This window comes from Pseudorca crassidens, chromosome 4, assembly GCF_039906515.1.
Source record: "Pseudorca crassidens isolate mPseCra1 chromosome 4, mPseCra1.hap1, whole genome shotgun sequence".
Classification (NCBI taxonomy): Eukaryota; Metazoa; Chordata; class Mammalia; order Artiodactyla; family Delphinidae; genus Pseudorca; species Pseudorca crassidens.
In genome coordinates this window covers 96,330,098-96,343,276 of record NC_090299.1, presented here as the reverse complement: position 1 = coordinate 96,343,276, position 13,179 = coordinate 96,330,098, and positions in this window count along the sequence as shown.

Sequence of the window (13,179 nt, the reverse complement as noted above, 5' to 3'; positions counted from 1 at the left end):
TTTTTCCTGAATATATTCAGGAAAAAACGCATACGCCCTTTTTGGCCAAGTGCATCATTGTGGACGTTCTGCCTCTTTTCCTATGCTTTACATGCTATTCCAGTCTACCTCCTGAAATCGGTTTCCTGCAATTCTGCCCCGCTTTCAAGTCCTCTTGGCAGCCTTACTTCAATATATTTTTGGATGATAGCTGTCATTTATAACTCTGCATGTCTGTGAATGACAGTGCCCCTGAGCTCCTTTCTTCAACTCGCGTTCTTGTGAGCTGGCCGCAACACCGTAGGATTGCTTCAGGCCCTAGTGTGGTTCCGGCATGGCACGCTGAGCCTTTGGTTAATTCCTCTTCCTGGTGGGTAATGAGAGTTAAATTTGCCCGTCCAGACACCTCCAGCTAGTCTCTCTTGGTTCTCCCTATTTCTGTTCATTTTCCGTAGAAATTGCAAACTGGGCCAAACAGGAGGTTAAAGGCACAGACTCTCCAAGTGGGGAGAGTGTTACTAAAGCGTCTGGAATGTTGCATCCGAGTACCAGGGAACGAAAACTGAGACACCTTTGAACACGTTTCCCAATCACATGTTGTATCATACTCTGGGTTTCACATGCATGTTTTAGCTGAAGGAAGAATCCCTTAAACCTGGAGAGTTGAGACCCATGGAATGGGTACCATGCAATATGACTTCAAAGGGTCTGCATTTGCTCACCGAACCTCACCAATCCTACCACTGGTGCGTTTATGCCGCTGTACACACTCTTGATTCTCTTTCGGAGACATATAAATCCATAGGTTTTAAGATTCTTACTAGTCAGGTATATTCGTAGGCGTTTAATATGGGGTGTTGAGTCCACTTCATTGAACAAGGAGTAGCTATTGTCTATTACATATTTGGCTTATGGAACGGTATCTGTGCTTATTTCAATCTCTGGTTTTATGCAGCACCCCAACTCACATTTCCCCTTAAGCAAGCATAAGTTGGTTTTCTACATTTGAGACCCTGTTCTGTTTTGTAATTCAGTTCCTGTGTAGCCAAGTTTACATTCCATGTGGTAGAGATATCTTATGATGTTTCTTTTTCTGTGTGACTTATTTCACTTAGAATCATCGTACCTGAATCCACTCATTATGCTGCTATGGGCCTGATGACATAGATTTCATTGCTGAGTGATATTGCATTGTACGTAAGTACCACAACTTCTTTATCCATTTTTCACTTTCTGTGATTTTGAACTTGTACTGTAAACAAGGTTCTTGTAAACAGAGCCGTCCCAAACTTTGGGGTGGCTGTGTCTTTTTGTTTTTAATTTCCCTAAGCTATAGGACCATAAGTGGAAGTGCCCTAGGCTCCGTTGCTTTGTTTTTTAGATGTTTCAGGAAACACCATACAATTCTCCAGAGTGGCTGTTGGCAATTTACATCCCACCCATCAGCATAACAAGGCTCCCAGTTCTCCATGGCCTCTCCTGCCTTTCTGGATTTTACACTTTTTTCAGATGGCCCTTTTGACCAGGGGACAGTGAGACTTCATTGTAGTGCAGATTTCCTTTGCAAGCTTGCTTGGTTGGCCAAAAAGGGCGTATGCGTTTTTTCCTGAATATATTCAGGAAAAAACGCATACGCCCTTTTTGGCCAAGTGCATCATTGTGGACGTTCTGCCTCTTTTCCTATGCTTTACATGCAATTCCAGTCTACCTCCTGAAATCGGTTTCCTGCAATTCTGCCCCGCTTTCAAGTCCTCTTGGCAGCCTTACTTTAATATATTTTTGGACGATAGCTGTCATTTATAACTCTGCAGGTATGTGAATGACAGTGCCCCTGAGCTCCTTTCTTCAACTCGCTTTCTTGTGAGCTGGCCGCAACACCGCAGCATTGCTTCAGGCCCTAGTGTGGTTCCGGCATGGCACGCTGAGCCTTTGGTTAATTCCTCTTCCTGGTGGGAAATGAGAGTTAAATTTGACCGTCCAGACACCTCCAGCTAGTCTCTCATTGGTTCTCCCTATTCCTGTTCATTTTCCGCAGAAATTGCAAACTGGGCCAAAGAGGAGGTTAAAGGCACTGACTCTCCAAGTGGGGAGAGTGTTAGTAAAGCGTCTGGAATGTGTCACCCGAGTACCAGGGGATGAAAACTGACACAATTTAACACGTTTCCCGATCACATGGTGGATCATACTCTGGGTTCCACATGCATGTTTTAGCTGAAGGAAGAATCCCTTAAACCTGGAGAGTTGAGACCCATGGAATGGGTACCATGCAATATGACTTCAAAGGGTCTGCATTTGCTCACCGAACCTCACCAATCCTATCACTGCTGCGTTTATGCCGCTGTACACACGCTTGATTCTCTTTCGGAGACATAGAAATCCATAGGTTTTAAGATTCTTACTAGTCAGGTATATTCTTAGGCGTTTAATATGGGGTGTAGAGTCCACTTCGTTGAGCAAGGAGTAGCTCTTGTCTATTACATATTTGGCTTATGGAACGGTATCTGTGCTAATTTCAATCTCTGGTTTTATGCAGCACCCCAACTCACCTTTCCCCTTAAGCAAGCATAAGTCGGTTTTCTACATTTGAGACCCTTTTCTGTTTTGTAATTCAGTTCCTGTGTAGCCAAGTTTACATTCCATGTGGTAGAGATATCTTATGATATTTCTTTTTCTGTGTGACTTATTTCACTTAGAATCGTCGTACCTGAATCCACTCATTATGCTGCTACGGGCCTGATGACATAGATTTCATTGCTGAGTGATATTGCATTGTACGTAAGTACCACAACTTCTTGATCCATTTTTCGCTTTCTGTGATATTGAACTTGTACCGTAAATGAGGTTCTTGTAAACAGAGCTGTCCCAAACATTGGGGTGGTTGTGTCTTTTTGATTTTAATTTCCCTAAGCTATAGGAACATAAGTGGAAGTGCCCTAGGCTCTGTTGCTTTGTTTTTTAGATGTTTCAGGAAACACCATACACTTCTCCAGAGTGGCTGTTCGCAATTTACATCCCGCCCATCAGCATAACAAGGCTCCCAGTTCTCCATGGCCTGTCCTGCCTTTCTGGATTTTACACTTTTTTCAGATGACCCTTTTGACCGGGGGGCACTGAGACTTCATTGTAGTGCAGATTTCCTTTGCAAGCTTGCTTGGTTGGCCAAAAAGGGCGTATGCTTTTTTCCTGAATATATTAAGGAAAAAACGCATACGCCCTTTTTGGCCAAGTGCATCATTGTGGACGTTCTGCCTCTTTTCCTATGCTTTACATGCAATTCCAGTCTACCTCCTGAAATCAGTTTCCTGCAATTCTGCCCCGCTTTCAAGTCCTCTTGGCAGCCTTACTTCAATATATTTTTGGACGATAGCTGTCATTTATAACTCTGCAGGTATGTGAATGACAGTGCCCCTGAGCTCCTTTCTTCAACTCGCTTTCTTGTGAGCTGGCCGCAACACCGCAGGATTGCTTCAGGCCCTAGTGTGGTTCCGGCATGGCACGCTGAGCCTTTGGTTAATTCCTCTTCCTGGTGGGAAATGAGAGTTAAATTTGCCCGTCCAGACACCTCCAGCTAGTCTCTCATTGGTTCTCCCTATTCCTGTTCATTTTCCGCAGAAATTGCAAACTGGGCCAAATAGGAGGTTAAAGGCACTGACTCTCCAAGTGGGGAGAGTGTTAGTAAAGCGTCTGGAATGTTGCACCCGAGTACCAGGGGACGAAAACTGAGACACATTTGAACACGTTTCCCGATCACATGGTGGATCATACTCTGGGTTCCACATGCATGTTTTAGCTGAAGGAAGAATCCCTTAAACCTGGAGAGTTGAGACCCCTGCAATGGGTACCATGCAATATGACTTCAAAGGGTCTGCATTTGCTCACCGAACCTCACCAATCCTATCACTGCTGCATTTATGCCACTGTACACACGCTTGATTCTCTTTCTGAGACATATAAATCCATAGGTTTTAAGATTCTTACTAGTCAGGTATATTCTTAGGCATTTAATATGGGGTGTAGAGTCCACTTCGTTGAGCAAGGAGTAGCTCTTGTCTATTACATATTTGGCTTATGGAACGGTATCTGTGCTAATTTCAATCTCTGGTTTTATGCAGCACCCCAACTCACCTTTCCCCTTAAGCAAGCATAAGTCGGTTTTCTACATTTGAGACCCTGTTCTGTTTTGTAATTCAGTTCCTGTGTAGCCAAGTTTACATTCCATGTGGTAGAGATATCTTATGATGTTTCTTTTTCTGTGTGACTTATTTCACTTAGAATCATCGTACCTGAATCCACTCATTATGCTGCTATGGGCCTGATGACATAGATTTCATTGCTGAGTGATATTGCATTGTACGTAAGTACCACAACTTCTTTATCCATTTTTCACTTTCTGTGATTTTGAACTTGTACTGTAAACGAGGTTCTTGTAAACAGAGCCTTCCCAAACTTTGGGGTGGCTGTGTCTTTTTGATTTTAATTTCCCTAAGCTATAGGACCATAAGTGGAAGTGCCCTAGGCTCTGTTGCTTTGTTTTTTAGATGTTTCAGGAAACACCATACACTTCTCCAGAGTGGCTGTTGGCAATTTACATGCCGCCCATCAGCATAACAAGGCTCCCAGTTCTCCATGGCCTGTCCTGCCTTTCTGGATTTTACACTTTTTTCAGATGACCCTTTTGACCGGGGGGCAGTGAGACTTCATTGTAGTGCAGATTTCCTTTGCAAGCTTGCTTGGTTGGCCAAAAAGGGCGTATGCGTTTTTTCCTGAATATATTCAGGAAAAAATGCATACGCCCTTTTTGGCCAAGTGCATCATTGTGGACGTTCTGCCTCTTTTCCTTTGCTTTACATGCAATTCCAGTCTACCTCCTGAAATCGGTTTCCTGCAATTCTGCCCAGCGTTCAAGTCCTCTTGGCAGCCTTACTTCAATATATTTTTGGACGATAGCTGTCATTTATAACTCTGCAGGTTTGTGAATGACAGTGCCCCTGAGCTCCTTTCTTCAACTCGCTTTCTTGTGAGCTGGCCGCAACACCGCAGCATTGCTTCAGGCCCTAGTGTGGTTCCGGCATGACATGCTGAGCCTTTGGTTAATTCCTCTTCCTGGTGGGAAATGAGAGTTAAATTTGCCCGTCCAGACACCTCCAGCTAGTCTCTCATTGGTTCTCCCTATTCCTGTTCATTTTCCGCAGAAATTGCAAACTGGGCCAAACAATAGTTTAAAGGCACTGACTCTCCAAGTGGGGAGAGTGTTAGTAAAGCGTCTGGAATGTTGCACCCAAGTACCAGGGGATGAAAACTGACACAATTAAACACGTTTCCCGATCACACGGTGGATCATACTCTGGGTTCCACATGCATGTTTTAGCTGAAGGAAGAATCCCTTAAACCTGGAGAGTTGAGACCCATGGAATGGGTACCATGCAATATGACTTCAAAGGGTCTGCATTTGCTCACCGAACCTCACCAATCCTATCACTGCTGCGTTTATGACACTGTACACACGCTTGATTCTCTTTCGGAGACATAGAAATCCATAGGTTTTAAGATTCTTTCTAGTCAGGTATATTCTTACGCGTTTAATATGTGGTGTAGAGTCCACTTCGTTGAGCAAGGAGTAGCTCTTGTCTATTAAATATTTGGCTTATGGAACGGTATCCATTCTAATTTCAATCTCTGGTTTTATGCAGCACCCCAACTCACCTTTCGCCTTAAGCAAGCATAAGTTGGTTTTCTACATTTGAGACCCTGTTCTGTTTTGTAATTCAGTTCCTGAGTAGCCAAGTTTACATTCCTTGTAGTAGTGATATCTTATGATGTTTGTTTTTCTGTGTGACTTATTTCACTTAGAATCATCGTACCTGAATCCACTCATTATGCTGCTACGGGCCTGATGACATAGATTTCATTGCTGAGTGATATTGCATTGTACGTAAGTACCACAACTTCTTTATCCATTTTTCGCTTTCTGTGATATTGAACTTGGACCATAAATGAGTTTCTTGTAAACAGAGCTGTCCCTAACTTTGGGGTGGCTGAGTCTTTTTGATTTTAATTTCCCTAAGCTATAGGACCATAAGTGGAAGTGCCCTAGGCTCTGTTGCTTTGTTTTTTAGATGTTTCAGGAAACACCATACACTTCTCCAGAGTGGCTGTTGGCAATTTACATCCCGCCCATCAGCATAACAAGGCTCCCAGTTCTCCATGGCCTGTCCTGCCTTTCTGGATTTTACACTTTTTTCAGATGGCCCTGTTGACCGGGGCGCAGTGAGACTTCATTGTAGTGCAGATTTCCTTTGCAAGCTTGCTTGTTTGGCCAAAAAGGGCGTATGCGTTTTTTCCTGAATATATTAAGGAAAAAACGCATACGCCCTTTTTGGCCAAGTGCATCATTGTGGACGTTCTGCCTCTTTTCCTATGCTTTACATGCAATTCCAGTCTACCTCCTGAAATCGGTTTCCTGCAATTCTGCCCCGCTTTCAAGTCCTCTTGGCAGCCTTACTTCAATATATTTTTGGACGATAGCTGTCATTTATAACTCTGCAGGTATGTGAATGACAGTGCCCCTGAGCTCCTTTCTTCAACTCGCTTTCTTGTGAGCTGGCCGCAACACCGCAGGATTGCTTCAGGCCCTAGTGTGGTTCCGGCATGGCACGCTGAGCCTTTGTTTAATTCCTCTTCCTGGTGGGAAATGAGAGTTAAATTTGCCCGTCCAGACACCTCCAGCTAGTCTCTCATTGGTTCTCCCTATTCCTGTTCATTTTCCGCAGAAATTGCAAACTGGGCCAAATAGGAGGTTAAAGGCACTGACTCTCCAAGTGGGGAGAGTGTTAGTAAAGCGTCTGGAATGTTGCACCCGAGTACCAGGGGACGAAAACTGAGACATATTTGAACACGTTTCCCGATCACATGGTGGATCATACTCTGGGTTCCACATGCATGTTTTAGCTGAAGGAAGAATCCCTTAAACCTGGAGAGTTGAGACACCTGCAATGGGTACCATGCAATATGACTTCAAAGGGTCTGCATTTGCTCACCGAACCTCACCAATCCTATCACTGCTGCATTTATGCCACTGTACACACGCTTGATTCTCTTGCAGAGACATATAAATCCATAGGTTTTACGATTCTTCCTAGTCAGGTATATTCTTAGGCGTTTAATATGGGGTGTAGAGTCCACTTCGTTGAGCAAGGAGTAGCTCTTGTCTATTACATATTTGGCTTATGGAACGGTATCTGTGCTAATTTCAATCTCTGGTTTTATGCAGCACCCCAACTCACCTTTCCCCTTAAGCAAGCATAAGTCGGTTTTCTACATTTGAGACCCTGTTCTGTTTTGTAATTCAGTTCCTGTGTAGCCAAGTTTACATTCCATGTGGTAGAGATATCTTATGATGTTTCTTTTTCTGTGTGACTTATTTCACTTAGAATCATCGTACCTGAATCCACTCATTATGCTGCTATGGGCCTGATGACATAGATTTCATTGCTGAGTGATATTGCATTGTACGTAAGTACCACAACTTCTTTATCCATTTTTCACTTTCTGTGATTTTGAACTTATACTGTAAACGAGGTTCTTGTAAACAGAGCCTTCCCAAACTTTGGGGTGGCTGTGTCTTTTTGATTTTAATTTCCCTAAGCTATAGGACCATAAGTGGAAGTGCCCTAGGCTCTGTTGCTTTGTTTTGTAGATGTTTCAGGAAACACCATACACTTCTCCAGAGTGGCTGTTGGCAATTTACATCCCGCCCATCAGCATAACAAGGCTCCCAGTTCTCCATGGCCTGTCCTGCCTTTCTGCATTTTACACTTTTTTCAGATGGCCCTTTTGACCGGGGGGCAGTGAGACTTCATTGTAGTGCAGATTTCCTTTGCAAGCTTGCTTGGTTGGCCAAAAAGGGCGTATGCGTTTTTTCCTGAATATATTCAGGAAAAAACGCATACGCCCTTTTTGGCCAAGTGCATCATTGTGGACGTTCTGCCTCTTTTCCTATGCTTTACATGCAATTCCAGTCTACCTCCTGAAATCGGTTTCCTGCAATTCTGCCCCGCTTTCAAGTCCTCTTGGCAGCCTTACTTCAATATATTTTTGGACGATAGCTGTCATTTATAACTCTGCAGGTATGTGAATGACAGTGCCCCTGAGCTCCTTTCTTCAACTCGCTTTCTTGTGAGCTGGCCGCAACACCGCAGCATTGCTTCAGGCCCTAGTGTGGTTCCGGCATGGCACGCTGAGCCTTTGTTTAATTCCTCTTCCTGGTGGGAAATGAGAGTTAAATTTGCCCGTCCAGACACCTCCAGCTAGTCTCTCATTGGTTCTCCCTATTCCTGTTCATTTTCCGCAGAAATTGCAAACTGGGCCAAATAGGAGGTTAAAGGCACTGACTCTCCAAGTGGGGAGAGTGTTAGTAAAGCGTCTGGAATGTTGCACCCGAGTACCAGGGGACGAAAACTGAGACATATTTGAACACGTTTCCCGATCACATGGTGGATCATACTCTGGGTTCCACATGCATGTTTTAGCTGAAGGAAGAATCCCTTAAACCTGGAGAGTTGAGACCCCTGCAATGGGTACCATGCAATATGACTTCAAAGGGTCTGCATTTGCTCACCGAACCTCACCAATCCTATCACTGCTGCATTTATGCCACTATACACACGCTTGATTCTCTTGCAGAGACATATAAATCCATAGGTTTTAAGATTCTTACTAGTCAGGTATATTCTTAGGCGTTTAATATGGGGTGTAGAGTCCACTTCGTTGAGCAAGGAGTAGCTCTTGTCTATTACATATTTGGCTTATGGAACGGTATCTGTGCTAATTTCAATCTCTGGTTTTATGCAGCACCCCAACTCACCTTTCCCCTTAAGCAAGCATAAGTCGGTTTTCTACATTTGAGACCCTGTTCTGTTTTGTAATTCAGTTCCTGTGTAGCCAAGTTTACATTCCATGTGGTAGAGATATCTTATGATGTTTCTTTTTCTGTGTGACTTATTTCACTTAGAATCATCGTACCTGAATCCACTCATTATGCTGCTATGGGCCTGATGACATAGATTTCATTGCTGAGTGATATTGCATTGTACGTAAGTACCACAACTTCTTTATCCATTTTTCACTTTCTGTGATTTTGAACTTATACTGTAAACGAGGTTCTTGTAAACAGAGCCTTCCCAAACTTTGGGGTGGCTGTGTCTTTTTGATTTTAATTTCCCTAAGCTATAGGACCATAAGTGGAAGTGCCCTAGGCTCTGTTGCTTTGTTTTGTAGATGTTTCAGGAAACACCATACACTTCTCCAGAGTGGCTGTTGGCAATTTACATCCCGCCCATCAGCATAACAAGGCTCCCAGTTCTCCATGGCCTGTCCTGCCTTTCTGGATTTTACACTTTTTTCAGATGGCCCTTTTGACCGGGGGGCAGTGAGTCTTCATTGTAGTGCAGATTTCCTTTGCAAGCTTGCTTGGTTGGCCAAAAAGGGCGTATGCGTTTTTTCCTGAATATATTCAGGAAAAAACGCATACGCCCTTTTTGGCCAAGTGCATCATTGTGGACGTTCTGCCTCTTTTCCTATGCTTTACATGCAATTCCAGTCTACCTCCTGAAATCGGTTTCCTGCAATTCTGCCCCGCTTTCAAGTCCTCTTGGCAGCCTTACTTCAATATATTTTTGGACGATAGCTGTCATTTATAACTCTGCAGGTATGTGAATGACAGTGCCCCTGAGCTCCTTTCTTCAACTCGCTTTCTTGTGAGCTGGCCGCAACACCGCAGCATTGCTTCAGGCCCTAGTGTGGTTCCGGCATGGCACGCTGAGCCTTTGTTTAATTCCTCTTCCTGGTGGGAAATGAGAGTTAAATTTGCCCGTCCAGACACCTCCAGCTAGTCTCTCATTGGTTCTCCCTATTCCTGTTCATTTTCCGCAGAAATTGCAAACTGGGCCAAATAGGAGGTTAAAGGCACTGACTCTCCAAGTGGGGAGAGTGTTAGTAAAGCGTCTGGAATGTTGCACCCGAGTACCAGGGGACGAAAACTGAGACACATTTGAACACGTTTCCCGATCACATGGTGGATCATACTCTGGGTTCCACATGCATGTTTTAGCTGAAGGAAGAATGCCTTAAACCTGGAGAGTTGAGACCCCTGGAATGGGTACCATGCAATATGACTTCAAAGGGTCTGCATTTGCTCACCGAACCTCACCAATCCTAGCACTGCTGCATTTATGCCACTGTACACACGCTTGATTCTCTTTTGGAGACATATAAATCCATAGGTTTTAAGATTCTTACTAGTCAGGTATATTCTTAGGCGTTTAATATGGGGTGTAGAGTCCACTTCGTTGAGCAAGGAGTAGCTCTTGTCTATTACATATTTGGCTTATGGAACGGTATCTGTGCTAATTTCAATCTCTGGTTTTATGCAGCACCCCAACTCACCTTTCCCCTTAAGCAAGCATAAGTCGGTTTTCTACATTTGAGACCCTGTTCTGTTTTGTAATTCAGTTCCTGTGTAGCCAAGTTTACATTCCATGTGGTAGAGATATCTTATGATGTTTCTTTCTCTGTGTGACTTATTTCACTTAGAATCATCGTACCTGGATCCACTCATTATGCTGCTACGGGCCTGATGACACAGATTTCATTGCTGAGTGATATTGCATTGTACGTAAGTACCACAACTTCTTTATCCATTTTTCGCTTTCTGTGATATTGAACTTGTACCGTAAACGAGGTTCTTGTAAACAGAGCTGTCCCAAAGATTGGGGTGGTTGTGTCTTTTTGATTTTAATTTCCCTAAGCTATAGGACCATAAGTGGAAGTGCCCTAGGCTCTGTTGCTTTGTTATTTAGATGTTTCAGGAAACACCATACACTTCTCCAGAGTGACTGTTGGCAATTTACATCCCGCCCATCAGCATAACAAGGCTCCCAGTTCTCCATGGCCTGTCCTGCCTTTCTGGATTTTACACTTTTTTCAGATGGCCCTTTTGACCGGGGGGCAGTGAGACTTCATTGTAGTGCAGATTTCCTTTGCAAGCTTGCTTGGTTGGCCAAAAAGGGCGTATGCGTTTATTCCTGAATATATTCAGGAAAAAACGCATACGCCCTTTTTGGCCAAGTGCATCATTGTGGACGTTCTGCCTCTTTTCCTATGCTTTACATGCAATTCCAGTCTACCTCCTGAAATCGGTTTCCTGCAATTCTGCCCCGCTTTCAAGTCCTCTTGGCAGCCTTACTTCAATATCTTTTTGGACGATAGCTGTCATTTATAACTCTGCAGGTATGTGAATGACAGTGCCCCTGAGCTCCTTTCTTCAACTCGCTTTCTTGTGAGCTGGCCGCAACACCGCAGGATTGCTTCAGGCCCTAGTGTGGTTCCGGCATGGCACACTGAGCCTTTGGTTAATTCCTCTTCCTGGTGGGAAATGAGAGTTAAATTTGCCCGTCCAGACACCTGCATCTAGTCTCTCATTGGTTCTCCCTATTCCTGTTCATTTTCCGCAGAAATTGCAAACTGGGCCAAACAGGAGGTTAAAGGCACTGACTCTCCAAGTGGGGAGAGTGTTAGTAAAGCGTCTGGAATGTTGCACCCGAGTACCAGGGGACGAAAACTGACACAATTGAACACGTTTCCCGAGCACACGGTGGATCATACTCTGGGTTCCACATGCATGTTTTAGCTGAAGGAAGAATCCCTTAAACCTGGAGAGTTGAGACCCATGGAATGGGTACCATGCAATATGACTTCAAAGGGTCTGCATTTGTCCACCGAACCTCACCAATCCTATCACTGCTGCATTTATGCCGCTGTACACACGCTTGATTCTCTTTCGGAGACATATAAATCCATAGGTTTTAAGATTCTTCCTAGTCAGGTATATTCTTAGGCGTTTATTATGGGATGTAGAGTCCACTTCGTTGAGCAAGGAGTAGCTCTTGTCTATTACATATTTGGCTTATGGAACGGTATCTGTGCTAATTTCAATCTCTGGTTTTATGCAGCACCCCAACTCACCTTTCGCCTTAAGCAAGCATAAGTTGGTTTTCTACATTTGAGACCCTGTTCTGTTTTGTAATTCAGTTCCTGTGTAGCCAAGTTTACATTCCGTGTAGTAGTGATATCTTATGATGTTTGTTTTTCTGTGTGACTTATTTCACTTAGAATCATCGTACCTGAATCCACTCATTATGCTGCTATGGGCCTGATGACATAGATTTCATTGCTGAGTGATATTGCATTGTGCATAATTACCACAACTTATTTATCAATTTTTCACTTTCTGTGATACTGAACTTGTACCGTAAACGAGGTTCTTGTAAACAGAGCCGTTCCAAACTTTGGGGTGGCTGTGTCTTTTTGATTTTAATTTCCCTAAGCTATAGGACCATAAGTGGAAGTGCCCTAGGCTCTGTTGCTTTGCTTTTTAGATGTTTCAGGAAACACCATACACTTCTCCAGAGTGGCTGTTCGCAATTTACATCCCGCACATCAGCATAACAAGGTTCCCAATTCTCCATGGCCTCTCCTGGCTTTCTGGATTTTACACTTTTTTCAGATGGCCCTTTTGACCGGGGGCAGTGAGACTTCATTGTAGTGCAGATTTCCTTTGCAAGCTTGCTTGGTTGGCCAAAAAGGGCGTATGCGTTTTTTCCTGAATATATTCAGGAAAAAACGCATACGCCCTTTTTGGCCAAGTGCATCATTGTGGACGTTCTGCCTCTTTTCCTATGCTTTACATGCAATTCCAGTCTACCTCCTGAAATCGGTTTCCTGCAATTCTGCCCCGTTTTCAAGTCCTCTTGGCAGCCTTACTTCAATATATTTTTGGACGATAGCTATCATTTATAACTCTGCAGGTATGTGAATGACAGTGCCCCTGAGCTCCTTTCTTCAACTCGCTTTCTTGTGAGCTGGCCGCAACACCGCAGGATTGCTTCAGGCCCTAGTGTGGATCCGGCATGGCACGCTGAGCCTTTGTTTAATTCCTCTTCCTGGTGGGAAATGAGAGTTAAATTTGCCCGTCCAGACACCTGCATCTAGTCTCTCATTGGTTCTCCCTATTCCTGTTCATTTTCCGCAGAAATTGCAAACTGGGCCAAACAGGAGGTTAAAGGCACTGACTCTCCAAGTGGGGAGAGTGTTAGTAAAGCGTCTGGAATGTTGCACCCGAGTACCAGGGGACGAAAACTGAGA